Source organism: Bos javanicus, chromosome 25 (assembly GCF_032452875.1).
Source record: "Bos javanicus breed banteng chromosome 25, ARS-OSU_banteng_1.0, whole genome shotgun sequence".
Taxonomy (NCBI): domain Eukaryota; kingdom Metazoa; phylum Chordata; class Mammalia; order Artiodactyla; family Bovidae; genus Bos; species Bos javanicus.
Window position 1 is genome coordinate 20,940,885 of NC_083892.1, and position 24,834 is coordinate 20,965,718.

General features: G+C 47.9%; 1 protein-coding gene across 2 annotated transcripts in view; it reads left to right on the top strand.

The window, feature by feature from the left end:
• Positions 1 to 6,608: 6,608 nt before the first annotated feature.
• SCNN1B (sodium channel epithelial 1 subunit beta) overlaps positions 6,609 to 24,834 on the top strand; it is a 72,674-nt gene continuing 54,448 nt past the window's right edge. For both annotated transcript variants that reach the window (XM_061401416.1, XM_061401417.1), the window contains exon 1: positions 6,609 to 6,696. The gene's annotated coding sequence lies outside the window, so the exon portion shown is untranslated. The remainder of the gene's footprint in view (positions 6,697 to 24,834) is intronic.

The window sequence follows — 24,834 nt, forward strand, 5'->3', positions numbered from 1 at the left end:
AGGGCAGCATCAACTTGGATGGGGGTGGTGATACCTGAAATCAGCATCACCAGGATCAAAATATGGATGAGGGGTAAGAAAGGGATGCTGACCCAAGAACTAAATCATGTGCACTTACCTAAAGTAGAATGAATGGGTGCTCAGTGACCCCCTTTCCTTAGGGAAAAAAAAATATTCACCTTATCTTTTATGCAATGTATTTTTAAAATAGTCATTACAAAGAACAGCATTTAACACCCTACTGATCCCCAGGGCTGGCTTGGCTGATCTTGGATCCCTTTTTATATTTATCATCTCCTAGAATTCCACTACCTTGACTAAAGAAAGCAGGAGGACTATTCTTCCACAATAATATAGAATAGAATATTTAGGGGGTACTTACCTTTCAAACCAGTCATGAATCTATCCAGGCCTAAATTTGTCCAGCTGTGCCATAACTCACCCAAATATCTTTATGTAGAAAAAGATTTTTGTTTTTTCGCCAAGTGATCCATAGTTCTAAACACCTGGCAAAAAATCCACATGGACTCTTATGTCCTTCAATCAACTCTAAGAACACTGCTGTCTGTGTTCACAACTGTTTAAAATACATATTCAAAATTTGTCAGCCTAATATCACCGAGTTCGTAGTTCCTATGCACCCCTCAAGTGCCACCTCCCCCACATGGGAAATCATGACATAAAGAAAGACATAACATTTGTGCAAAGCTGCCCACAGCAACACAGTCCCAGCGGAGACACACCGAATGATGTTTTCCTGGGCCTGGCCAGGAAAACAGAGTGTGAACCAAACAGAAAACCTTCCAAAATAACATGTATTCGCTGGAACAATATAAATTGCCATTTTTATATCAACAATTTTAATGATCACAACTATATATAATAGGGCAGTGGTTTTCAAAGTGTGATTTACAGACTTCGGGGGAGGTTGGGGTGGGGAGTAGGAGTGTGTCCCAAAGATCCTTTCAAGAAGAACGTGAAGTCAAAATTGTTGTCATAAATAATAATATTAAGATGTTATTTGCCTTTTCACCATATTGACATTTGCCCTGAGAAAAGCAATGAAAGTGAAAGTCGCTCAGTCATGTCTGACTCTCTGCGACCCCATGGCCTATATAGTCCATGAAATTCTCCAGGCCAGAATACCGGAGTGGGTAGTAGTCTTTCTCTTCTCCAAGGGATCTTCTCAACCCAGAGATCAAACACAGGTCTCCTACATTGCAGGCAGATTCTTTACCAACTGAACCACAAAGGAAGCCCAGGAATACTGGAATGGATAGCCTATCCCTTCTCCAGCGGATCTTTCTGACCCAGGAATCAAACTGGGGTCTCCTACATTGCAGGCGAATTCTTTACCAACACAGCTATCAGGGAAACCCCTGAGAAAAGCAATGGTGAGTAAAATTACAAGAGGCTGAATTTCCTTCCTTTATTTATTTCAATTAAACAACATAATGCAACAGATTGAGTTTAGAAGCAGATTATGAATTCACCTATCCTTTTTTTATTTTAATTGAAGTATCAGTTCAGTTCAGTTGCTCAGTCATGTCTGACTCTTTGTGACCCCATGGACTGCAGCTTGCCAGGCTTTCTTGTCCATCACCAACTCCCAAAGCCTACTCAAACTCATGTGCATCAACTCAGTGATGCCATCCAACCATCTCATCCTCTGTCATTCCTTTCACCTCCTGCCTTCAATCTTTCCCAGCATCAGGGTCTTTTCCAATGAGTCAGTTCTTCGCATCAGGTGGCTAGAGTATTGGAGCTTCAAAGTCAGCATCAGTCCTTCCAATGAATATTCAGGATTGATTTCCTTTAGGATTGACTGGTTTGATATCCTTGCAGTCCAAGGGACTCTCAAGAGCCTTCTCCAACAGCACAGTTCAAAAGCATCAATTCTTCAGTGCTCAGCTTTCTTTATGGTCCAACTCTCACATGTGTACATGACTACTGAGAAAACCAAAGATTTGACCAGACGGTTGATGCACACTTGAAGTAAATTGAAGTATAGTTGGTTTATAATATTATGCTCATTTCAGGTGTCCAGCAAGGTGATTTGTAGAGATACCAAGGGAACATTTCATGCAAAGATGGGCTCGATAAAGGACAGAAATGGTATGGACCTAACAGAAGCAGAAGATATCAAGAAGAGGTGGCAAGAATATACAGAAGAACTGTACAAAAAAGATCTTCATGACTCAGATAACCATGCTGGTGGTATCACTGACCTAGAGCCAGACATCCTGGAATGTGAAGTCAAGTGGGCCTTCGGAAGTGTTACTATGAACAAAGTTAGTGGAGGTGATGGAATTCCAGTTGAGCTATTTCAAATCCTGAAAGATGATGCTGTGAAAGTGCTGCACTCAATATGCCAGCAAATTTGGAAAACTCAGCAGTGGCCACAGGACTGGAAAAGGCCAGTTTTCATTCCAATCCCAAAGAAAGGCAATGCCAAAGAATGCTCAAACTACCTCAGAATTGCACACACCTCACACACTAGTAAGGTAATGCTCAAAATTCTCCAAGCCAGGCTTCAGCAATACATGAACTATGAACTTCCTGATGTTCAAGCTGGTTTTAGAAAAGGCAGAGGAACCAGAGATCAAATTGCCAACATCTGCTGGATCATGGAAAAAGCAAGAGAGTTCCAGAAAAACATCTATTTCTGCTTTATTGACTATGCCAAAGCCTTTGACTGTGTGAATCAAAATAAACTGTGGAAAATTCTGAAAGAGATGGGAATACCAGACCACCTGACCTGCCTCTTGAGAAATCTGTATGCAGGTCAGGAAGCAACAGTTAGAACTGGACATGGAACAACAGACTGGTTCCAAACAGGAAAAGGAGTAGGTCAAGACTGTATATTGTTACCCTGCTTATTTAACTTATATGCAGAGTACATCATGAGAAACACTGGGCTGGAAGAAACACAAGCTGGAATCAAGATTGCCGGGAGAAATATCAATAACCTCAGATATGCAGATGACACCACCCTTATGGAAGAAAGTGAAGAGGAACTAATAAGCCTCTTGATGAAAGTGAAAGAGGAGACTGAAAAGTTGGCTTAAAGCTCAACATTCAGAAAACAAAGATCATGGCATCCGGTCCCATCACTTCATGGGAAATAGATGGGGAAACAGTGGAAACAGTGTCAGACTTAATTTTTGGGGGCTCCAAAATCACTGCAGATGGTGACTGCAGCCACGAAATTAAAAGACGCTTACTCCTTGGAAGGAAAGTTATGACCAACCTAGACAGCATATTGAAAAGCAGAGACATTACTTTGCCAACAAAGGTTTGTCTAGTCAAGGCTATGGTTTTTCCTGTGGTCATGTATGGATGTGAGAGTTGGACTGTGAAGAAGGCTGAGTGCCGAAGAATTGATGTTTTTGAACTGTGGTGTTGGAGAAGACTCTTGAGAGTCCCTTGGACTGCAAGGAGATCCAACAAGTCCATTCTGAAGGAGATCAGCCCTGGGATTTCTTTGGAAGGAATGATGCTAAAGCTGAAACTCCAGTACTTTGGCCACCTCATGCGAAGAGTTGACTCATTGGAAAAGACTCTGATGCTGGGAGGGATTGGGGGCAGGAGGAGGAGGGGACGACAGAGGATGAGATGGCTGGATGGCATCACTGACTCGATGGACGTGAGTCTGAGTGAACTCCGGGAGTTGGTGATGGACAGGGAGGCCTGGCGTACTGCGATTCAAGGGTTTGCAAAGAGTTGGACACGACTGAGCGACTGAACTGAACTGAGTTTTATGTCCTCTAAATATATATGTATATATTGTTTTGTGTGCTCTAAAATTTTTACTTAAAGTAATTCATACTGTACAAATTGATCTGCTACAGTGAAGTGCACAGGCTCTGGATTAAGACTGACTCAGGATTCTTGACTGATGCTTCCTAGTTGTGACCTTGGACAAGTTATTCAACTGCCTGTACCATACTTTTCTCATCTGTAAAATAGTAATAATACTCGTACTTATCCCATGGGATTGCTCTGAGTGTCAATATACTATACAAGTCCCTAGAAACAGCATCTGGCACAGAGTGAGCATTATAAAAGCGTTTCCTCTCATTATTATGTCAGTCCTCTTGCTTTTTTCACTCATGATTTTTTCTTACGTGTTTGTGTCAGATCTTGGTTAAGTCATGCAGGACTTCTTTTGCAGCGTGCTGACTCTCTAGTTGTAACTCAGACTTAGTTGTTCCTTGGCATGTGGGATCTTAGTTCCTCGACAAGGGATCAAACCCACATCACTTGCATTGCAAGGTGGATTCTTGACCACAGGACCAGCAGGGAAATCCCTTCACTCATGATTTTGAACCTTCATATGCATAGACAGAATAAGTTCTTGTTCGGTGCTGTATAGTATTCCATCACATAAACAAACATTCCACATTTTCTTTTTATTTATGGTCACACTGAGTTTTCATTGCTTTTGTGTGAACTTTCTCTAGTTGCAATGAGCGAGGGCTACTCTTTGTTGCAGTGCCAGGGCTTCTTATCTTAGTGGCTTCTGTTACTGTCAAGCACAGGCTCTAGGCGACCAGGCTTCAGCAGTTGCAACACACAGGCTCAGTAGTTGTGTCTCAGTTGCTCCTTGGTATGTGGAATCTTCCTGGACCAGAGATGGAACCTATGTCCCCTGCACTGGCAGGCAGATTCTTATCCACTGTGCCACTGGGGAGGTCCCCAAACATTCCACATTTTATTATGTCTCTGCTGCAAATACTAACAATGATAAGCCTCTTTCTACTTGTAGATATTCATAAGTTTATAACCTCAAAAATCTTCTCAGATGACTAATTTTCTCCAGTAAGGCTCGCCTCTGTGGTAGGCAGAATAACAGAAGATGTCTCAGTCCTCATTCCTAGTACCTGGTGATATGTTAAATTATGTGACAAAGGGTAAGTAAGATTGCAGACAGAATTGTGATTGGTTAGAATTAGAAATGGAGACATTATCCTGGATGGTCCATCCAGATGGGCTTCCATGGTGGCTCAGTGGTAGAGAATCCACCTGCCAATGCAGGAGATGTGGGTTTGCTGCCTGGGTTGGGAAGATCCACTGGAGAAGGAAATGGCAACCTACTCCAGTATTCTTGCCTGGGAAATTTCATAGACAGAGAAACCTGGTAGGCTACAGTCCATGGGGTCTCAAAAGAGTCGGATCCAACATAGCAACTAAACAACAATAACAACAATCCATCCAGGTAAACCGAACATAATCACAAGAGTCCTCATAAGTGGAAGAGGGAGGTAGAGAAGAGAGAGAACTACAGATGTGGTGTATACAGAAGACTTGGCCTGGTACTGCTGGCTTTTAAGGTAGAGAAGGGGCCCACACGACAAGAAAGACAGTCAGTATTCAGAAGCTAGAAAGGGCAAGAAAATAGATTCTCCCCTAGTTCCTTCAGAAGGAACACAATCATACCACTTCTTGATTTTAGTGGTGTCAGACTTCTGACCTCCAGAACGCTAAGATAATACATTTGGATGTATTAAGGTAGCTCTCCTGTGCTCATTTGTTACAGCAGCATGAGAAAAGAAATTGGCTCTAAATGGTGGCTCTGTGGTAAAGAATCCGTCTGCCAATGCAGAAGATGTGGGTTTGATCAGGAAGATCCCCTGGAGAAGGAAATAGCAACCCAGTCCAGTATTCTTGCCTGGAGAATTCCATACAGAGGAGCCTGAAGGACTACAGTCCATGGGATCGCAGAGTTGGACACCACTGAGCAACAGCACTCAAGCATCGCCGGATAGAGAAGAGCTGACATTTGGGGTTTACCATGCACACGTGAAATGGATACATGAAATGATAGTCCTTGCAACTTCGACCAGATGGGAAGAGGGAAGGAAGTGAGGATTAGAGAAAGGAGCCTAGCAGCTGCTGAGGCTGCAGCACAGATGTAGTGGGTGTCACTGGGAGGAAGCCAGAGGTCCAAACAAATGGGGCCCTCATGGGCTGACAGGGATCTGAGAGTGACCTTGGAGCAGGTGGCCAAGGACAGGAAGCAGAAGATCACTGAGAAAGCAAAAGGTGCGGGAGAGGGAGTTCAGAGCTCCGGTGAGGGGCAGGGAAATGAGTTGCAGAAGCCGGTTCCTATGCAAACTCCTGGAAGTCCTCGCGTCGCCCCGAGGACACTCTGTGCCTGCGGCGGGTTAGGGATGCGATGGGCATGATTGGACAGGTGTGCGCCCTGAGTCCAGGTGCGCCGCGGGGCAGGATGGGGCTCTGTGCAGGGCATGTGTGTGCTGCTGGGACAGTGGTCTGTCTGGGAACACGAGGATGACGGATGACGGGGTCTGTGTGTACGGATCTGTGCCACGCGTCTGGATGTGGGGAGGAAAAATGCGGGGGTGTGTGCGCAAGGGTCTGGGTGGATGAGCTGGGGAGACATGGATGTGGACACCGGAACAAGGGAGCGCGCGAGGCCGGAGCTCGTTTGGGGGCAGAGGGAGAAAGAAGGGCCGCGGGGAGCCGGGCGGTGCGGTGGCCCGACCATCGGCCTCGCCAAGCCCCGCCCGCCACGCTCCCGGGCTTCCCCGCCCCGCTGCCGGCTCCCTCCCCGTCTGTGTCTCCGCGCGCTCGCGGCGCCGCCGCCAGAGCCGCCCGCCCGCCGCCGCCGCCGCCGCCGCCGCCGCCGCCGCCGCCGCCGCCGCACGCGTCCCGAGCCGCCGCGGGAAGCAGGTATGACCCCGACGCCGGGCTCCGCGCTTTCCCCGCCGCCCGCCCAGCCGTTTCCCACCCGAGGGCGCTCGGCGCTCGCCCCGGCGGCACTGCTGGGACCCGGCCTCGGGCTCAGGGCGACCGCCGCGGAGGATGGAGAGGGGAAGACCCCTGGACGCGAGCCGAGGTGTCGGATGAGTGCGCCGTCGGGGGCGGCCGAGAGGGCGGCGGCGTCCTCGGCACCGAAGGGGCGGGATGCGAGGTCCTCTGGGAGGGTGACAACAGCGACACCTGAGAGCTAGGCGCCTGGACGCACAACGCGTGGCTGAAATTAGGGTGTCTTCTTGGTGTTTCCATTTAACAAAGGGGAAAACTGAGGGCCAGAGGCCGGAGCAGCTTCCCTGGGTCCTTGGGACAAGTTGCTGAGCCCAGATTTGGACCCGAGGAGTCTGACCGCAGAGCTCGCTCACCTTAGCCTCCTCGACCAGCCTCCCTCTGGGGAACAGGCGTGTCTTCAATGAGTGTTCCCCTTGAGACTGCCCAGCGCGGGGGAGGCCAGCTCCGAAGGCCCTGGTCTCTGTTCCCCAGGGAAGCGTTAAGCCAACACTTGGGTGGGCTGGGCAGGGGTGGGGGCGGGGTTGGGGGCAGAATGTGTGCCGCTGAAGCGGGACCTTGTTGTCTAGTCTGGAGGGAGAAACTGAGGCTGGGGGAGGTTTAGGGAGGAAGCCACAGAGCTTCTCCATCCACAGGGGGCGGGACAGCTCCTCCAACCACGCCCCATCCACCCCCACCCCCCACACCCCCCCCACACAGACATCTGCCCATCTCCACTGGAGTGAGGGCAGAACAACCAAAGCAATGGATTGACCCCGACAGCTCAGTCCTCAGTCCACGCGGGAGGCTTGTGTGACTAGTTCCCTGAACCTAAGCATCCCCTGCACGACCAATGACCCCACCTGCCTGCCCACTGAACTGTGCAATCCAAGGAGAAATATACACTCATCCGATCTCCTTTGTCTGTAATCCCTGCCCTCCCCCCTCCAAAGGTTACCGCCTTCATAATTTGGGGTGTTCCTTCTAGGTCTTTCTTACACCCATGCAGTCACATAGATGTGTATCCATAGAAAGTATGTAAGCTGCATAGTAACGTGGGTGGATGTTTCCTAGAAATGGTACAGTACATCCAGCATCCTTCTGCAACTTGCCACCCCTCTCCACTCGGTTATAGTTGCTTTGAAAGTTATCCAAGTGGCTGCGTATAAAGCCAGCTTATTTATTTTAACTGCTGCCTTGTTTTCCACCATGGATTTGCCAGGTGATAGTGGTGTTAGTCCCCCAGTGGCATCCACCTCTTTGCAATCCCCTGGACTGTAGCCCACTAGGCTCCTCTGTCCATGGAATTCTCCAGGCAAGAATACTGGAGTGGGTAGCCATTCCCTTCTCCAAAGGATCTTCCCAGCCCAGGGATCAAACCCAGGTCTCCTGCATTGCAGGCGGATTCTTTACCCTGTGAACCACAGGAAAGCCCATGGATATGCCTATTGCTGAGTATTTAAGTTGTAAAATTAGATGACTGTTTTATATTTCAACCTCTTGTATAAATTAACATTTCTGGGTGAAATAAGATTTCTTTGTTCTTTGCCCTATAATTACTTGAAGGATCTGAATTTGGGGGACAAGTTCTCTGTTCCCCATTGCACACGCATGTGCCATGCACACATACACAAGGCACACAGCCATGCACAGGTGCACGTATACACATCTCTGTCCTTCTGTCTGTAGACAAGGACAAACCCTGAACCCCCTATCTGTGGTTGTTGCTGAGCTGAAAGGCCTGGGATTGAGCCAGGCCACAAGCCCTGATGTCCAGGCCCCAGTGGGCAGAATTCCCATAAGAGACCGTGTCTAAGAGTTTCCTCTAGACATACTCGCAATGCCATCCCCATCGTCCAGTAGGAAATGGAAGGACTTAGGAACCATGTCTGACAGACTAGAGTGTCTAGGGTCCTCCTTGTGTACCACAGACTTTCCTGGTCCAGGCTGTGCCGTGGGAGTGTCCTTAGTCTAGACTGTGGGCCGGGACTGTCAAAAGTTTGGTGGAAGCTCTGATGACAGCTGGCTGGGGGAAGCTGGAATCCCAGCTCTTTGCATTACAGCCCCAGCTCCACCACTTCCCAGCTTGGGCAATAATTCCCTTCCAGTGTCTGAGCCGCAGTTTCACATCTGTAACATGGGATGATGTAACAAGGGCAGCCTCCCAGAACTGTTGAGTGGGTCAGTGGGATGACAAAACCAAGCACTTAGCATGTTGTCAGCACTCAGAAAGCAGGAAGTCTTATCTTGGACAGAGAAGACCCAGCAATGGCCCCAGGGAGGGGGTGACACTCAGGGCCACCATTTGGGACCTCATCCACATCCCAGTGCAGGGCAGAGAATCCCAGCGCTGAGTGGGACGGAGGGTGAGACCTCAGCTAATGGGAGCCACGCCCAGCTCACAGTGGGGTCCGGAAGTATCATGTCACCTACAAAGGACCTACTGTGCGCCTGGCCCTGAGCTAGGATACAGAAACAAACTGAGCCACAGTCCACGCAAAGCAGACCTGTGCGCAGCTTTTGTGAGGCCCATGCTCCTTTTGAAATTCTAACTTACTCCCAAGATTTTAAAAGCTGGGAGATTAGGATTTGGGGATCCTCCTGAGAAGAGAGGATCAGAAAAGCTGACAACTCCAGCCCTAACTTTCGGCTGCCCCCTGGCATGGGACAGGTACCCTCAAGGGTGGCACAGTCCCCAGCTGGCCCACCCCTTAAGCATAAAGAGCAGCATACTATAAAAGTTAGTAACTCAGACTCCATAGCCAGCTTCTGCATCCCAGCTCTGGCATGGATTAGTTGTGTGATCAAAGCAAATTATCTAGCACTTTTTGGGGGACAATTTTTTGATCTTTTTGAAAATTTTATATTTTTTTCACATGTGTGCACTGCTCTATTTATTTATTTATGGCTGTGCTGGATCTTTGTTGCTATGCAGACCTTCTCTAGTTGCAGAGAGCAAGGGGCTGCTCTCGAGTTGCTGTGCATGGGCTTTCTATAGCGGTGGCCTCTCTCGTTGTGGAGCACAGGCTCTTCAGGCGCTTGGCTTCAGTAGTTGCTGCTCACAGGCTCTAGAGCTCAGGCTTGGTAGTTGTGAAGCACGAGCTCAGCTCCTCTGCAGCGTGTGGAATCTTCCTGGACCAGGAATCAAACCTGTGTCCCCTGTACTGGCAATCAGATGCCTATCCACTGCCACCAGGGAAATCCAATTTAGCACTTCTATAATTCGATTTCCTCGTATGGAAAAGAGGGATAATAAGCAGCACTTCTCTCAAACACTATTTTCAGCATTAAATGAATCAGCAAACCTCAGCCTCTTACAACAGGGCCAGGTGCATGAAATACACTAAGTGTTGATGATGGTCATGCTTGCTGCTGGTGGTGTGAGCTGTCTGATCCCTATAAGAGTGCAATTTGTATTCCAAATTGTACTCCATATAAAATGTTGGGGGAGCACAAGTGAAAGAGGAAGGAAGGAATGAAAGTAACACTTTAAGCTCTTTCTTCAAAGAAGATGCTGCAATCCTGGATATTTTTTCTGCCCAAGGTCAGAAAGAGGACAACATTACAAGGAAAGTGACAAAAGGAGGGGACTTCTAAGATGGGTTTTAAAGGATGAATAGGAGTTTCTCTGGAGCAATAGAGTGAGAAAAGCATTTCCACACAAAGGAAATAGCCTTTCCAAAGCCCTGGGAGCATGACCAGGTAGATCATGTTTAGGAAGTGACAATGGTCCAGTGTTACTTTAGGTAAGGTATCTCAGAGTATAGGGAGAGGCAGGAAGATGAATCTGGGGAGACAGAAAAGGATGAGGCTCTCAGGAAAGGGGAGGTACAATTCTTCTGCATCTACTATGTGCAGGTGCCCTTGTAATCCCCACTCCCCCTCATCCTCATAATTCCCCAGGAATCAGGGTTTTTGGTCACCATTTACTGATGAATTAGAGGCTCAGGAAGGTAAGCCACTTGCTCAAGAGCTCAGACTATGGTTCAGTGGCAGAACTGAAATCAGACCCCAGATCTGTCTGATTCTAAAGCCCCTGTCCCCTCTCTGGGCCTCCTGTTGTCTCATTGGAAAGTGGTGGTAGTACTAGTGAAGCCTACTGAGTGGGCTTGGCATGAGGATGAGATGAGATTGAACATGCAGCCTTCAGCACAGTCCCTGGCACAGAGCAGTTGCTGCTGTTGTTGTGATGGAATATGTTGCTCTAGGCTTCTCACCAGAACTCACACCACTGCCCAGCCTGAGATGGGGGTCCCCAGGGAGAAAATGTCCGGGGCTAGTGGATCTCTCTGGGCCAGAAACATCACCATCACCTGGAGCTTTTGTCAAAATGCAGATTCTCAGACCCAATCTGCTGCTGCTGCTGCTAAGTCACGTCAGTTGTGTCTGACTCTGTGCGACCCCATAGACAGCAGCCCACTAGGCTCCCCCATCCCTGGGATTCTCCAGGCAAGAACACTGGAGTGGGTTGCCATTTCCTTCGTCAATGCATGAAAGTGAAAAATGAAAGTGAAGTCACTCAGTCATGTCTGACTCTTTGTGACCCCATGGACTGTAGCCTACCAGGCTCCTCCGTCCATGGGATTCTCCAGGCAAGAGTGCTGGAGTGGGGTGCCATTGCCTTCTCTGCAGACCCAATCTAGACCTTCTAAATTGGAGACCCTGAGGGATGGCCCAGCAACCTGTATTTTAACAAGCTCTTCGGATGGTTCTCATGAATGCTGAAATTTCAGATTCACTGACCTGGAGAAAACCTTCAAATGAGATCCTCCTTGGCCACCTCCCTCCACCTCCAGCTAGAAGAATGGGTAGGTGGTGAGAATTCTGTCCTCACCAAGACCAAGCAACAGCACATCCCCTTCAGCACAGGAGGCTGAAAAGAACCATTTCTTTACAGATAAGAAAGTTGCCGAGGCCTTGTGGGGCTTTTATTTTTTTATATTTATTTATTTGACTGCATTCGGTCTTAGTTGCAGCACTCGGGATCCTCATTGCACCGTTCCGGCACACGGGCTCTCTAGTTGTGGTGCGTGGGCTCAGGAGTTGTGGCTCGAGGCCTTAGTTGCCTCGAGGCATGTGGGATCTTAGTTCCCTGACCAAGGATCAAACTCACATCCCCTGCATTGCAAGGTGGATTCTCAACCGCTGGACCACCACCAGGGAAGTCCTGGGGTTTTTATTCTTGAGAGTTTGCTCTCCCTTCTAGTCTCACAGCCTCCAGGGGGCCCACCTTGAGAATCTGGGGACAAGATTTGACTTTCAGAGGAGTTGTTCTCCAGGGCAGGATGCCCCAGGCAGCTAAGGAGCTGTCCCCCTCCATTATGAAAGCCCTCAATTACAGACTGCCTGTGCCTGGGGGCCTTCGTGGGCTGTCTCTTCTCCCTCAGAGCCTTGAGATCATGTGTCCAGGCCCAAGTCCAGGTTGGACAATCGTGTTTTGTAGCGGACCTCCTAGGGAGAAGCAGACCCACTCTACATGTCTTCCTCAAATCGCTGATCAGAGCAGAGAGGCCGGACAGCCTAATGGGTAGAAGCAAGGGCCTTGCCTTGAAGGTAAAAGTTACTAAGTCGGCCTACATAAAAATTAATTATTTCTACATGACCTCTGCAAGGAGATCAAACCAGTCAATCCTAAAGGAAATCAATCCTGAATATTCATTGGAAGGACTGATGCTGAAGCTGAAGCTCCAATACTTTGGCCACCTGATGCAAAGAACTGACTCCTTGGAAAAGACCCTGATACTGGGAAAGGTTGAAGGTAGGAGGGGAAAGGGACGACAGAAGTTGTGATGGTTGGATGGCATCCCCGACTCGATGGACATGAGTTTGAGCAAGCTTGGGGAGCTGGTGATGGACAGGAAGCCTGGCATGCTGCAGTCCATGGGATCACAAAGAGTCAGACATGACTGAGCGACTGAACTGAACTGACATGACCATAACACACAAAAAGACATAAGCCCAGTCATGTCCAACTAATAAAAATATATGCCACTTTTATGACAGAGTTAATTTCATAGAGAGCTCTTACAAATTAGAGATCAACCACCTGTTTGAAAAATGGAAGGAAAAAGGAATAGAGGATATGATTCAGCTGTTTACATCAAAAGAAATACAAATGGAATTCAAACAGATGAAAAGATGCCCAACTCTGAAAACAAAAGTGCACAACAAAACCACGTCGATTCTGTTTTCCACGTGCCGGATTGCTGGGTAACACCCAGTGCTGGTGGAGACACCAGGATTCTCAGACTTCCTTGGTGGGAGCACATATTGGGCAATCTCTGCAGGGGTGATGGGGCGGGAGTTAGGAAAACTGTTGATATTTACGATGCTCACAACCTCTGTCTCTGCCACTTCACCTCTTGAAATTTATCCTGTGGATATCGTTGCATTAGACACATTCTGTTAGAACAAAGAGACTCAGTGTTGTGTGACAGCAAGTGATTGGAAATTAGCTAAACAGCCACCAGAGGGGAATTAAGTACTGTACATGTCAGTACAGCCATGCAAGAGAATATGATGCAGTCAGTTAAAAGACAGCAATAGCTCTTTATGAATAAATGTGAAACCATCTCCTGGATGTTTTGTTATAAGAAAAATGCAAGGTATAGAACAGCGTATAGTGTTCTACCACATGTGTGTGTGTGTGTGCGCATTTGTATGTATTTTAAAAAGGGAGTTTAAGAGAATGGATACATGTATATGTATGTCTGAGTCCCTTCACTGTTCATCAGAAACTATCACATTATTTGTTAATTGGCTGTCAGTTCAGTTCAGTTGCTCAGTCATGTCTGACCCATGAATTGCAGCACGCCAGGCCTCCCTGTCCATCACCAACTCCCGGAGTTCACTCAGACTCACGTCCATCGAGTCGGTAATGCCATCCAGCCATCTCATCCTCTGTCGTCCCCTTCTCCTCCTGCCCCCAGTCCCTCCCAGCATCAGAGTCTTTTCCAATGAGTCAACTCTTCGCATGAGGTGGCCAAAGTACTGGAGTTTCAGCTTCAGCATCATTCCTTCCAAAGAACACCGAGGACTGATCTCCTTTAGAATAGACTGGTTGGATCTCCTTGCAGTCCAGGGGACTTTCAAGAGTCTTCTCCAACACCACAGTTCAAAAGCATCAATTCTTCGGCACTCAGCTTTCTCTCACATCCATACATGACTACTGGAAAAACCATAACCTTGACGAGATGGACCTTTGTTGGCAAAGTAATGTCTCTGCTTTTGAATATGCTATCTAGGTTGGTCATAACTTTCCTTCCAAGGAGTAAGCGTCTTTTAATTTCATGGCTGCAATCACCATCTGCAGTGATTTTGGAGCCCCCCAGAAATAAAGTCTGACACTGTTTCCACTGTTTCCCCATCTATTTCCCATGAAGTGATGGGGCCAGATGCCATGATCTTAGTTTTCTGAATGTTGAGCTTTAAGCCAACTTTTCAGTCTCCTCTTTCACTTTCATCAAGAGGCTTTTTAGTTCCTCTTCACTTTCTTCCATAAGGGTGGTGTCATCTGCATATCTGAGGTTATTGATATTTCTCCCAGCAATCTTGATTCCAGCTTGTGCTTCTTCCAGCCCAGCATTTTTCATGATGTACTCTGCATATAAGTTAATACTCCAATATGAAAAAAAAAGTTTATAGTAAAATAAAGTAGATAACTAGAAAAAGGGACTCAATATGCATATATATGTGTAGATTTGTATATACATATTAGGATTTGGAGGGCACACTAGAAGTTGGTGCTACTGATTGACTTGGGGAAGGAAACTGATGAATAGGAAGCATACAATTTAGTACCCATTAGATGTTTTTTCCCTTTGTACAGTTGCTAGTGTTATAAAATCCAGCCACATGTATCTTCCTTCTCCTTATTTAAAACAAGCATGATACTAGAGATAAGGTTAATTCCCCCTTTGCTACTGCTACTGCTAAGTCACTTCAGTCATGTCCGACTCTGTGCGACCCCATAGATGGCAGCCCACCAGGCTCCCCGTCCCTAGGATTCTCCAGGCAAGAACACTGGAATGGGTTGCCATTTCCTTCTCCAATGCATGAAAGTGAAAAGTGAAAGTGAAGTTGCTCAGTCATGTCTGACTCTTAGCGACCCCATGGACTGCAGCCTACCAGGCCCCTCTGTCCATGGGATTTTCCAGGCAAGAGTACTGGAGTGGGGTGCCATTGCCTTCTCTGATTCCCCCTTTGATTGTGACCCAAATTATATAATATGTGTTCAAATAAAAATGAAATTAACTGTTTCAGGCAGGGCCTTTATCACAAAAGAACAAATATTGTATGATTTTACTTATGTGAGGTGCCTGAAATAGGCAAGTGCAGAGAGAAAGTAGAAAAGATGTTACCTGGGGCAGAGGAGGAAGAGTGGATGGAGAGTTTGTGTTTAACGGGTAGAGTTTCATTCTGGTTGGGATGATGACATTTTTCTGAAGATAGACAAATGGTGATGGTTGCACGATAGTGGAAATACATAATGACACTGAAATGTACACTTAAAAATGGTTAAAATGGCGACCCTTTATCTCGCGTCTATTATGAATAAATTTATTCCCTGTTGGCTCAGACAGTAAAGTGTCTGCCTGCAATGCAGGAGACCTGAGTTCGATCCCTGGGTCGGGAAGATCCCCTGGAGGAGGAAATGGCAACCCACTCCATTCTTGCCTGGAAAATCCCATGGTCAGAGGAGCCTGATAGGTTACAGTCCATGGGGTCGCAAAGAGTTGGATAGGACTAAGCGACTTCACTTTCTTTCTATCCCAACAGCATATTAGCAAGTTAGTTTTGAAACAATTAGCTGGGTGGGAAAATTGAAAATGTAATTGCTGCTAAGCCAAGGCTACTTTAATTTTTATTTTGTGGAATGGATATTACTCCTTTGATGTAAGAAACAGGCAGGAAAGGCTTCAAGGGGACTGGTGTGGCACCTTGCAAGTCAGTGATGATATTTCAGTTTACAGTCTTTGTAAGATAATTATGTTTCAACCTGAATGTTGATGTTAATCTTTACCAAAAGAAAGGTTAAAATGGTAAATTTTATGTTGTGCATTTTGTCACAGTGAAAAAAATTTAGGGATGATTAAAAAAAAAAAAAAAACAGGGGCTTTGATATCAGATTGCTTTGGTTCTAGTCCTTGATTCCACTGTGTGTACTTGGTCAAGTGTGTGTACTTCTTTAAAGCATCGGTTTTCCCACATGCAAAATGGGTTGTCAGTCCCTGGCTCACAGAAATCCTGCAAGAACTTAAAGCCTTTATCCATATAAAGTGCTTGCTCTGCAGCTCTTGAACGTAGGAAGTAGGAGGTCAGGTTTAGGAGGATAAGAAAGCTAGAATCGGCCACTGGATCAAATATTAAAATCAGCAGACTCAAGTGGAGTGAGTTTATATATAAGGAGTTCGTAAAAGCACCATCTGTATTTTTCTGTCACTTTGTATTTGCAAAAAAAAAAAAAAAAGTTTTAATGCATTTCCGTAGTGTGAAATTACAGAATAGTCAGACAAATCATCTTGGCTGGTGGGAAGCCGCCAAAGATGAAGCAGTTCTAAACCTGTGGCCTCCTTACCTACATAGATTTGAATCCTGGCTCTGTCACTTACTGGCTGTGTGACTTCAGTCAAGTTAGCTTAACCTCTCTGTGCTTCAGTTTCCTTATCTGTAAACTGAAGGTAATAATAATTCTCATCCCATTAGGGATGTTACTAGGATTAAAGGTGTCAAGTGCTTAGAGCAATGCTTGGCCCACAGTAAATCCTAAGTAATTGTTAAGAAAATAGACTTGAAATAAGCCTGAAAGTCTTAGCATTTTTGTTTTTAAAAGAGGAATTTTTTTTTTTTTTTTTTTCATACAAAGGGAATAGTCTCAAAGCAGCAAAGATTCAGGGGACTGACCTTAATCTGGAGGACTTCCCTGGGTGGTTGTGGGGAGTAAGCTGGGGAGACCAAGATAAGGTAACAGGAGCCCAGCTGATGAAGGATGGGGCAGTAAGGGGCTCCAGGGGGTTCCGGGATTTTCCCAAGAGGCCCCACAGAGATAACAGCAGAGCCCAGCTTCAGCCCAAACTTCCCCTCCCCCACAGTGCCTCCTGATGGCGAGAGTCTTGAGGATCGGAGGCCCTCAGCCTTGCTTTTCCTGATGTGCCTGGGGGCTCATTTCCAAACCGAGGCCTGGACTGCAGCCTGAGAAGCCTGGCACACCTCCTTCAGGAGCCACCCCTGCACCTGTTGCATCAAGGCCCTTAAGCCGGAGCTGGAGCACAACCTCCCCAAACAAGCTGATTCCTGAAATTCCGCTCTTACCTGTGTCTGTGTGTGGAGTTCGTTGATTTCCCCAGTTGAAAGGCCCTACCCTGCACCCCAGGGGGATCACTATTGTCCTTTCTTAGCGGTTTGCGCCACGGTGAGGAGGAGTTTGGCTGTGAGAGAGACCACAGACCACAGAGAACCTTCAGGGTCTGAGGCTGTGGGCCTGAAGGCAGCTTTGGAAGGGCTGTTTTAGAGATTGGGAGGAATGTGAAATGGTTAGACATGCTTTTGCCCCATGCTGGGTGCTCCCAGGTGGAAGGAGGGTCTTGGAGGTCCTAATTTACCACAGGCTATCTGGGGAGACAGCTCCTGTCCCCCAGAGCCTTGCTGCCATGTTTTAAGTATTAAATCCCCCAGATGCTTTAATTCTCTTCTTTGGACACTCATTTATGTTGGGAAGATCCCCTGGAGAAGGGAATGGCTAACCCACTCCAGTATTCTGGCCTGGAGAATTCCGTAGACTGTATAGTCCATGGGGTTGCGAAGAGTCGGACACGACTGAGCGACTTTCACTTATGTAACCATTAAGCGTTTGGGAGTTCAATGGGCTGGAGTTGCAGCTCAGTTATGTGTGACCTTGCGGGTGAGGTACTTGACCTCTGAGTCCCAGCCCTGGCCTATGGACTGGGGACAATAGGGCCTCCTGCAGGGGCGTCATTAAGCAAGCCCAGCACCTTAGCTCTGTGGCCAGCAGATAATTGACCCTCATTCCTGGGCCACACCCTTCTTACTGTTCCAGTTAACTCCAGAAATGCTGTTCAAGCCCCGCTTTGGAAAGAGATGAGGGTGGGGCAAAGGGAGGAGAGTTCTGGGCTGAAAAGTCTGAAACTCCTATAGAATTCAGGGCAAGTTGAAAGATCAGAATTGGGCCTGGGTGTGTGTGTCCAGGGAGGGGTGATATTCCAGCGGAGGATGGACGGGTTGGTTGCAGCTTGCTGGCTGGAGGAGCGGGAGCCGGGCTGGGCCTCACCCTCTCTGACCCCTCGAACACCTGATGACAGCGGGTGGCAGTCTGGCCACAGGACGACCTACCCTTTGGGCAAATCTCCACCCCACCCCCAATAGAAGGCAGAACCTGGAGGAAAAGGGTGGGGGAAGGGGAGGGAGGAATCAGACACATTTCCCAGAATTGGGGAATAATTTCAGGAGTGTTTCCTGAAGCCTACGACACTAGTTCGCAGGGATTAAACTACTTCAGAGGACAGATTTTGTCTGTTTTTTTTTTTGTTTTGTTTTGTTTTTACTGCTTCACTGCTATAGCCCCAGCTCTCTGTAGACTCTCAATGATGTTTTGTTGTTGTTCAATCGCTAAGTCGTGTCCGATTCTGGGACCCCATGGACTGCAACCCACCAGACTTCCCTGTCCACCACTAACTCCTGGAGTTTGCTCAAACTCATGTCCATCGAGTCAGGGATGCCATCCATCCGTCTCATTCTCTGTCGTCCCCTTCTCCTCCTGCCTTCAAACTTTCCCAGCATCAGGGTCTTTTCCAATGAGTCAGTTCTTCGCATCAGGTGGCCCAAGTATTGGAGTTTCAACTTCAGCATCAATCCTTCCAATGAATATTCAGGATTGATTTCCTTTAGGATTGACTGGTTTGATCTCCTTGCATGATAATGATATTGGTTGAGTGAATAAATGACAAGTGCTGGATGAGTGCCGGTGATGGACTAGGCCCTGGCGATCCAGAGCTGAGTGAGCTGCATCTCTCAGCCCCCAGGAGACTCCTCGACCCCCACCCCATCCTGAGAGGCCCCCTCCATCCTCACCCCCACTCTTGAACTTCCGCTAGGGCCCCTGATGCCTGGGCCTGGGATGGGAGAGGCTGTTTTCTTATTGGATCTTAGAATCTAATGGGCTAGAAAAAACCTCCCTGCAGTCAACCCCCAAACCATCTCAGTCACTGGAGGAGGTGCAGCCGCTCTGCCTGGGATCCATGTTGGTTGCTTGCCTTGTACACAGGGATGGACTGACTTTAGTTTCTCAACACAAGATACGGCTCATTAGATATATGTTGGTGGGACCCATGTGGCTTTCCCCTCTACAGTAATTATAATAGGTGGCACTTTAAAGTGTGCTCTACATGCCGGGTTACAGCATAGAATTTGTTCAGTGACCATAAAGGTACCCTCTCCCTCACTTGACCTTTGGAGAGATTGAGTTCTCTCACTGCGTGATCTCATCATACTCTTCCAACAGTCCAGTGAAACAGGTGATGTTGTTGTCTGCATTTTGCAGATCAGAAAATAGGCTAGAGAGGTTAAGTCATTTGCCCAAGGTCACACAGAGCTAACAAATGGTTGGACTGGGATTTGAACTCAAGCAGTCTGATCACAGAGCTCACCCTTCCTCTCCTCGGCTTCCAGATGAGTGTGGAGGAGGAATAGAAATTTTTACTCCATGACAATGGCTCTCAAAGCTGTTGACTCACTGGCAGTGGAGTATAAGGTTTCACTCCTGCAGGACCTCCCCTGGGTCACTGTGGGGGTGAAGATCCTAATCTCTCCCAACAGAGAGTGGGCAGACCAGAGCCCAGCTTGCATGTGGCTGTGATTCCTGGGGCAGAAGCCCCTTACTGGGCACCACTTTCTTAGCCTCCAAATCTCCTTGGAGGCCGGGGGAGATGGCCACCCGGGGGCCAGGAAACCAGCCAAGGCCAGGCCTCCCTCCCAGGGACTCGGTTCCAAAGCCAAGCTAGATTTCAGAGGCTGGCAAGAATGGAGACTTAGCAGGAGACAGGAGGGACCAACAGAGAAAAATGTTACCCTTTTCCCCCTTTCTTGTCTCTGATTCATGCCTTTCACCTAGTGTTTGAGGAGGAAGGTGCTTGTTTAACAAGGCAGTGGAACCCACTCTGGAGGTCTAGAGCACAGAGACCTCAGCTGATGCAACACTTATAGACTGCTGATTATAGAACCGGCATGGTGAGCAATGTTTGACCTGAGTTGCATCACGCGGTCTGCACTATCCCCCTTATAAGTGGGTACATCATGGTCATCGTCACCACCATCCTCATCATTATCATCACCGCCATCATTATCATCCCATCCTCTTATCTCATCAGCTGCATCTTCACCATCATCACCACCATCCCCATTATTCTCATCATCTCCTCTTTCACCACCATCATCACCAACAGCAACATCATGCTCACCCGCATGGCTTCCCAGCCCTAAGGCCCAACCTGCACGCAGGGAAACAGACCTAGAGGACATGACACATTCGTCCCCCAGAAAGATAAAGAAGTAGGCTCTAAAGTCTAAAAGACCCAAATCTGATTCCTACCTCTGACACTTTCTACCTGTGTGGCTCTGGGTATTGATTTAACCTCTCTCAATCTCTCCAAGCCCTTGTCTGTAAAATGAGAGTAATCATAGTTGCTGCCTCCTGGGGATCTGACGAGGGTCACATGAGCTGGTGCATGTAAAGTGCTGGCACAGGGCCTGGCTCAAATCATAAAAGCAAAGCAAACACAGGAAAACACTCTGGCAAGGGCAGCAGTGAAGGGGAGAGCTGGGGGCGTTGGGCTGGGAATTCCCTGCAGCCCTGGGTAGCCAGGGGCAGGTGTTGCTCAGTGTGTGAGAACCGGCACTGGAGGGCTGGTGTGGGGCAGTTTGGGGTCAGCACTGGAGAGAACACTCAAGGGCCCTTCTTTCTTTCCAACAAGGCAGGGTGTGGAGGAAAGAGATGGAGACCTTTCACCTGGAGTGGGGCTGAGAGTTCAGAGCTGGAGCTGCGGTCAGTCCAATCCGAGAGAGATCAGGGAGCAAGATCCAGTTTTCCGAACTGGATAGAGGAGGTTCCAGTAAGAGCCAGCTGCTCCCTGCCCCAGACCCAAAGGACTCCCCAAAGCTGCCTGCCTAAACCCTCACCATCTATAGTGGCATTCCCTTTGGGGCCGCCTCTCTTTGGGATGAATTGTTTCTGAACGGCAGTAATAGTGGGCACCCAAGGCCACTCTTAGGCCAGGCAGCTCTGAGCATCTCACCTCCAGCCTCCAGCTCCGCAGATCCACAGGTGCCATTTACACAGAATACGTTGTGAACAATACCCCCAAGAGTTGTGCGGTGCAAAACCTGCACAGTCACACGGGACCGCTGTGCTAGCCTCCCTCTTCCTGGAGTGGACACAGAATCTATCTTGGACGTCCCAGATCTGACTGCAGCTCAAAGCAGAGAAGGTTGGTTGGTGTCTGGATTCGAGGTGAGATGCAGAGAGCCCAGGTGTGCTGCCCAAAGCTTGTCCTTGAGAAGGTTGTCTCTGAGTGTCATATTGACTGGTGATGTGATGGATTATTGAGAGGTGATATGGCAGAGTGGTTATGAGAGCAGCCTCTAGAGTCAAGCAGACATGGATTCAATTCTGTTCTATTTCTCTCACTCTGTGACTTTAGGAAAATCACCTGACCTCGTTTTGCCTCTGTTTTCTCATCTAAAAATGGGTATATAATAATACACATGAGCATATACTAGTCCTCTCTCTCTTGAGGAGTGAGAAGGAAATAAGATGATGCTGCTGCTGCTGCTGCTAAGTCGCTTCAGTTGTGTCCGACTTTGTGCAACCCCATAGACAGCCTCCTACCAGGCTCCTCTGTCTCTGGGATTCTCCAGGCAAGAACACTGGAGTGGGTTGCCATTTCCTTCTTCAGTGCATGAAAGTGAAAAGTGAAGTCGCTCAGTCGTGTCCGACTCTTAGCAACCTCATGGACTGCAGCCTACCAGGCTCCTCTGTCCATGGGATTTTCCAGGCAAGAGTACTGGAGTCGGGTGCCATTGCCTTCTCTGTAAGATGATGCAGGTCAAGCTAAATGGTCACTACATGTTAGGGGTCAATGACATCTCCAGCCAGGGAGGTGGGCTCAGAGTTTCCCACTGGAAAGCAGCTCCCTGAAATCCTGCCAGGGTGATGAAGGACTTAGGTTCTAATCTGACGTTGTTGGCCCAGAGCCAGACCAAGTCAATACTTGATCAGGCCTTGTCAACATAACCTTTTCATAATCCCGTGCTGCTAAGGTTTCAGAGATTGTGTGGGTAAATAGCAGGAAGAAGAAGGAGGCCTGCAGTCCAAGCCTCCATGCCCTCAATTCATTTCCTCTAGCCCAGAGGTTGGCAAACTATGGCCCAAAGGCCAAGTCTGTGCAGTCCATGAGCCAAGAATGGTTTTTTCCTGTGGTTGGAAAAAAAAAAAATCCAGAGAAAAAAATCATATTCTGTGACACATGCAAACTACATGAAGTTCAAAATTCAGGATTCATAAAGAAAGGATTATTAAAACACAGCTGTGGGACTTCCCTGGTGTTCCAGTGGCTGAGACTCCACGCTTCCAATGCAGGGGGCCCAGGTCTGATCTCTGGTTGGGAAACAAGATCACATATGCCAAAACAAAAAGGTCAAAGAGCTTGCGTGACCCATCTAAGACCCGGTGTGCGTGTGTACGTGCTTAGCTGCTTCAGTCGTGTCTGACTCTTTACAACCTCATAGACTATGGCCCACTAGGCTCCTCTGTCCATGGAGTTTGAAGTGGGTTGCCATGCCCTCCTCCAGGGGATCTTCCCAGCCCACAGATCGAACTTGCATCTCTTTCGTCTCCTGCATTGACAGACGGATTCTTTACCACTAGAGCCACCTGGGAAGCCTAAGACTGGATACAGCCAAATAAATAAATAAAACTAAAAAAAAAAAAAAGAAAGAAAAAACAGCAACAAAACCGAAAATGAACACACAGCCATGCTGGGAATTCCCTGGCGGTCCAGTGGTGAGGATTCCATGCTTCCACTGCCATGGCCCAGGTTCAATCCCTGGTCCGGGAACTAAGATCCTGCAAGCTATTCAGCGCTGCCCCAGGGAAAAAACAAACACACACACACACACACAACCCACAGCCATGCTCAGTCATTTAATACTATCTCTGGCTGCTTTCACATTCCCACGCCAGAACTGAGTAGCTGCAGCAGGGGCTCTGTGACATGAAAAGCCTAAACTGTTCCTGTCTGTCCTGTTTGCCAATGCCTGCTCTATCGGGCCAATGGTTCTCAAACTCTGCTGCAGTTTGGAACTAACCCAGAGAACGTTCAAGACCAAGTAAATCAGACTGTCAGGAGGCGGGAGCCAGGTATCAGTATTTCAAAGATCTGCAAGCGATTCCATTATGCAGATGAGTCTGAGAAGTTCTCTCCCAGCCCTTCTAGAGGCCCTGCTGCACGCCTCTTGCCATGCCTGGCAGAGCTGTCCCAAGCTCAGATAGCTCACCCAGGGAGAAGACAGCTCTCTTGCCCCAACACCTGAGTTCTGGTGCCCCGTAGGTCTGGTTTTATATCATCCACACAGTAATTTTTTTAAAATTTATTTGATTGCACCAGATCTTTGTTGCAGCACATAGCATCACATAAGATCACTTAGTTGCGGCATGCAGAATTTTTTAGTTTTAGCATTCAGAAATCTTTAGTTCTGGCATGTGGGCTCTCATTCTCTGACTGGGACTCAAACCTGGGACCTCTGCATTGGGAGCACGGAGCCTTAGCCATTGGACCTGCAGGGAAGTCCAGCAATTTTGTAGTTGTGGTGGCTACGCTGGGTCTTCATTGCTGTGCACGAGCTTTCTCTAGTTGCAGCGAGCAGGGACTCCTCTTCATTGCGGTGTGTGGGCTTCTCACTGCAGTGGCTTCTGTTGTTGCGGAGCACAGGCTCTGGTCACGCGGGCTTCTGTAGTTGTGGTTCACGGGCTTAGTTGCTCTGAGGCACGTAGAATCTTCCTGGACCAGGGATCAAACTCGAGTCCCCTGCCTTAGCAGGTGGATTCCTAGCCACTGCGCCACCAGGAAAGTCCAAGTCTAGCCATTTTTTTTAAATCAGGAAATTTTCACTTTGGCATCTGGATTTCTAGATTTCTTGAAAAAAATGAGAAGATCTAGACATCCTGGGCTCACATTTCTGAAGAGCAATAATCAGCTGGATCTCACCTGGCTTCATTTTTTACCATATTTATTTATTGATTTTTGGCTGCACTGGGTCTCAGTTGTGGCAGGCAGGATCTTTTGATGCAGCGCCAAGGGCTCTTTGATGTGGTGCCTGGGCTTCTCTCGTGGCTCAGGCTTAGTTACTCCATGGCATGTGGCTAGTGGTAAAGCATCTGCCTGCAGTGCAGGAGATGCAAGAGATGAGGGTTCAATTCCCCTGGATCGGGAAGATCCCCTAGAGGAGGAAATGGCAACCCACTCCAGTATTCTTACCTGGAAAATCCCATGGACAGAGAAGCCTGGTGGCTACAGTCCATGAGGTCACAAAGAATCGGACATGACCGAACACAGACACACGCATGTGGGATCTTGGTTCCCTAACCAGGGAGTAAACCCATGTGCCCTGCGTTAGAAGGCAGAGTTTTAACCACTGGACCACCAGGGAAGTCCCTGGCTTCGTTATTTTTTAACATCACCGGCTTGGTCCCTGGAAACATTTGAGTTTGAGACCCCTGACTTAACGGCAAGGAACTCTAGGCCAGCGTGTCCTCAATCTTAGCATAGACATGAGGCCCAGGGTGTGCTGCTAAGTGCAGATTCTGACTCTGTAACTGAAGTGGGGCCTAAATATTGTGTCTCTAACAAACTGCTAGGTGAGGCTAATCTGCTGGTCTTGGTACTCGAGAAGTGAGGCGGTAGGCTGTAGGCCTTGATTCTCAAGTTTAGAACGGCCCAGAATCTCTGGGGGCTGTGAAAATCCAGAGTGCTTGTTCAAACCCAGAGTTTCCAATTC